The sequence below is a fragment of the Myotis nattereri genome (assembly GCF_964212035.1).
Source record: "Myotis nattereri genome assembly, chromosome: 18".
Lineage (NCBI taxonomy): Eukaryota > Metazoa > Chordata > Mammalia > Chiroptera > Vespertilionidae > Myotis > Myotis nattereri.
In genome coordinates this window covers 18,564,616-18,569,447 of record NC_138093.1, presented here as the reverse complement: position 1 = coordinate 18,569,447, position 4,832 = coordinate 18,564,616, and the positions used below count along the sequence as shown (strand labels likewise).

Here is a 4,832-nt window from a genome sequence, read left to right as displayed (position 1 = left end):
CCCAAGGTTATACCTTAGACCAGTGATTTTCTATAAGGGGTGATTTTGACCTCACCCACCCACCTTGTCCCCCAGGGACACTCAGCAATGTCTGGAGACATTTTTGGGAATGGAACTACTGGCATTTAGTTAGTAGATGCTAGGGATGCTGCTAAATATTCTACAGTGCACAGAACAACTCTTCATAGCAAAGAATTATCTGGCTCAAAATGCCAATAGTGCTGAGGCTGAGAAACTTTGTGGGCCTAGACCTACTTATTACCAATAAACATACCACCACCTTCATGCTACCCTCCACATGGCTTGTTTTAAAAGTGAGAGCCAGTGGCCTGAGCTCCATTATTTGGAGCAGACAGAGGGAAAGTGGCTCCTTTAGAATCCACCACAACTTCTAGCCTCTGGTGTGATGAAGGGTGCTTGGATTTCCCATGAATCCATAAGGCCTCATAGGAGGAAACTTTATTGGGTTGTTTTGAATGGGACACCACCCAAGAGGACTGAGAACTTTGGGATAACATGAAACGAAACAACATCCACATAATAGGGGTGCCAGAAGGAGAGGAAACTGAGCAAGGAATAGAAAACCTGTTTGAAGAAATAATGACAGAAAACTTCCCTAATATAGGGAAGAAAAAACTCACACAAATCCAGGAAGCTCAGAGAGTCCCAAACAAAATGAACCCAAAAAGACTGATGCCAAGGCACATTATAATTAAATTGACAAACACCAATGACAAAGTAAGAATCTTAAAAGCAGCCAGAGCGAGACAGAAAGTTACCTACAAAGGATCCCCCATCAGACTAGCGACTGATTTCTCAACAGAAACACATCAGGCAAGAAGGGAATGGAATGAAATATACAAAGTCTTGCAAAGGAAGGGTCTGAATCCAAGAATACTATATCCAGCAAGGCTATCAATCGAAATTGAGGGTGAAATCAGGAGTTTCACAGACAAAAAAAGATGGAGTTTATTACCACCAAACCAGCAATGCAAGAAATGCTAAATGTTCTGCTGTAAAAAGAAGAAATAGGAAATGAAGAAGGAACACAGGGGTAAAGAATAAAAATGGTGACAAACAAGTACCTATCAATAATAACTTTAAATGTAAATGGATTAAATGCCCCAATCAAAAGACATAGGGTAACTAAATGGATAAGAAAACACGACCCATATATCTGCTGTCTACAGGAAACCCACCTCAGCAAAAAAGGATGCACACAGACTGATGGTGAAGGGATGGAAAAAGGTTTTTCAGGCGAATGGAAATGAGAAAAAAGATGAGGTAGCAATACTTATATCTGACAAATTAGATCTCAAAGTGAAGGACATAAAAAAAATATAAGGAAAGCCACTTCATAATACTAAAGGGAGCAATCCAAAAAAAGAAATAACTCTGGTAAACATATACGCACCCAATACAGGAGCACCCAAATACATAAAAAAACTTCTGGAGCATATTAAGAGAGAGATTGACAGCAATACAATCATAGTAGGGGACTTTAGTACCCCACTATCACCATTGGACAAATCCTCTAAACAAAAAATCAAAGAAACATCAATCCTAAATGATGCACTAGATCAGATGGAATTAATTGACATCTTCAGAACATTTCACCCCAAAGCCACAGAATATACATTCTTCTCAAGTGCAGATGGGTCATTTTCAAAGACAGACCATATATTGGGTCACAGGCAAAGTATCTTCAAATTTAAGAAGATAGAAATCATATCAAGCATCTTCTCAGATCACAATGGCATAAAACTGAAAATCAACTACAATAAAAATAATCCAAAAAAATCAAACATATGGAGACTAAATAGCATGCTATTAAACAATGACTGGGTTACCAGAGAGATCAAAGAAGAAATAAAAAACATCATGGCAATAAACGACAATGAAAACACAACAACCCAAAACCCAAAAGCGAAAGCAGTCTTGAGAGGGAAGTTCATAGCTCTACAAGCCTACTGCAAAAAAAACAAGAAACAATGGTAATAAATTACCTAACCCTACAACTCAAAGAGTTAGAAAGAGAGCAACAAGAAAAGCCCAGTGTAAGCAGAAGGAAGGAAATAATAAAGATCAGAGTGGAGATAAAAGACATAGAGACAAAAAAAACAAAAACAAAAAAAACCAATACAAAAGATCAACAAAACCAAGAGCTGGTTCTTTGAAAGGATAAACAAGATTGATGAACCTATAGCCAGGCTCACCAAGAAGCAAAGAGAAAGGATCCAAATAAACAAAGTCAGAAATGAAAGAGGCAAAATAACAACAGACCCCACAGAAATACAAAGGATTGTTAAAAAAATACTATGAACAACTCTATTCCAACAAACTGGATAACCTGGAGGAAATGGACATCTTCCTAGAAAAATACAACCTTCCAAAACTGACTCAGGAAGAATCTAAAAATCTCAGCAGGCCAATAACTATGGAAGAAATTGAAGCAGTAATCAAAAAGCTTCCAGCAAACAAAAGCCCGGGGCCAGACAGCTTCACAGGGGAATTATACCAAACATTCAAGGAAGAACTAAAACCTATCCTCCTCAGACTATTCCAAAAAATTCAAGAGGAAGGAACACTTCCAAGCTCGTTCTATGAAGCCAGCATCACCCTAATACCAAAACCAGATAAAGAGAACACAATGAAAGAGAATTATAGGCCAATATTCCTAATGAACATAGATGCCAAAATCCTCAACAAAATCCTAGCAAATAGGATCCAGCAGTACATCAGAAAGATCATACATTATGACCAAGTAGGATTTATCCCAGGGATGCAAGGATGGCACAATATCTGCAAATCAATAAACGTGATACATCACATAAACAAATTGAGAGATAAAAACCACATGGTCATATCAACTGATGCAGAAAAAGCATTTGACAAAATCCAACACCCATTTTTGATAAAATCTCTCAGCAAGGTGGGAATAGAAGGATCATACATCAACATAATAGAAGTCGTATATGACAAACCCATAGCCAACATCATACTCAGTGGGCAAAAACTAAAACCATTTCCCCTAAGAACAGGAACAAGACAGGGATGCCCACTCTCACCACTCCTATATGACATAGTACTGGAAGTATTAGCCATTGCAATTAGACAAAAAGAAGAAATAAAAGGCATCCAAATTGGAAGAGAAGAAGTAAAACTGTCCTTATTCAGATAACATGATATTGTACATAAAAAACCCTAAAGACTCCATCAAAAAACTATTAGACTTAATAAATGAATTCAGCAATGTAGCAGGATACAAAATTAATGCCAAGAAATCTATGGCATTTCTATACACCAATAGTGAACTTACAGAAAGAGAGACTAAAAAAGCAACCCATTTACAATCATACCAAAAAAATTAAGATACCTAGGAATAAACTTAACTAAAGAGGTAAAAGACCTCTACTCAGAAAACTACAGGAGGTTGAAAAAAGAGATAGAGGAAGATATAAACAGATGAAAGAACATACCATGTTCATGGGTTGGTAGAATCAATATCATTAAAATGTCCATACTACCCAAAGCAATCTATAAATTCAACACAGTCCCCATTAAAATACCAACGGCATATTTCACAGACCTAGAACAAACTCTCCAAAAATTCATCTGGAATAAAAAAAGACCCAGAATAGCTGCAATGATCCTGAGAAAGAAGAACAAAGTAGATGGGCTCCTCAATGTACTTCAGACCGTTCTCCTCTCACATGGCCTTGGTGCTGAAGTTGGTGTGGCAGCCTGCACCATTCCAGTTGCCAGGAATGGGCTTGGTGTCAAAGGTTGCAATCACTCTGAAGTCTTCACACACTCAGTGCAAGATGAAACGGGCCACCCAGAGATGATCTCCCATGCCGATGCCTTCACAGGGTCCTATTTGGAATTCCCACTGGGCGGGCATGACCTCGGCATCTGTCCCTGCGATCTTGATGCCAGCGTACAAGCAGGCCTGGTAGTGAGCCTCCACAATATCCCTGCCATAGGCTCTGTCTGCTCCCACGCCGCAGTAGTATGGACCTTGGGGTCCAGGGAAGCCATTGGAAGGCCAGACAAAAGGGTGCCCATCTGTGCCCATGAGAGTATATTCCTATTCCATTCCAAACCAGGGATGCTGATTGCTCACCATGTCCATTATCCGTTTGCAGGTATATCTTAAATTGGTCTCTGCAGGTTTGTGGTTGTATTTTAAGACTTCACAGAACACCAGCTTGTTGGGGTCCTTGGGGAAAGGGTCCCGAAACATGGTAGCAGCAACAAGATACATGTCACTGTTGGAGCCTTCAGACTGCATAGTACTAGAGCCATCAAAATTCCACTCGGGCAACTCTTCTATACTCTTGGGCTCACTGTCCAGGGTCTGGGTCTTGCATCGCAGTCCTTCTCCAGTACTGTCAATCCAGATGTACATAGATTGGACTTTATCACCCTGAGGCAGGGACATGTACATCTGCTTGATGCCTTTGTTCAAGTGGGAACTCACTGAGGTGGACATGGTGGAAGTTGCTCTGGGGAGTGAGCAGGCGGCAGGGGGGCAGGGCCGGCAGGCAGTGAGAGCGAGGTGCAGAGAGGAGAAGAGAGGAAGCTGGGAGTGCTGCTCAGACACTCGGCTCTTCTCCCATCCTCGGCTCTCTTGAACCATATTCTGATGGTGTCCTTCAAACCTCATAAGTGGTGAGGACATTGAATCTGTTGCTAAATCCTTCCTCAAAGCTTATCCTAATCCTCATGTTACCCTACATACATTTTCCCCTAAAGTTCAGTTAAATCTGTGAGAAAAGAGTTTTGCTTAAAAATGATTTATTTTAGCCATAGCTGGTTTGCTCAGTGGA

The 4,832-nt window shown here is 40.2% G+C and overlaps 1 pseudogene across 1 annotated transcript; it reads right to left on the bottom strand.

The window, feature by feature from the left end:
* Positions 1–308: 308 nt before the first annotated feature.
* Positions 309–4,495, bottom strand: LOC308534714 (glutamine synthetase-like; annotated as a pseudogene). Its single transcript has 2 exons — positions 3,633–4,495; positions 309–504 (listed from the first exon to the last, which is right to left on the bottom strand). The product of its transcript is annotated as a glutamine synthetase-like (transcript).
* Positions 4,496–4,832: the final 337 nt, after the last annotated feature.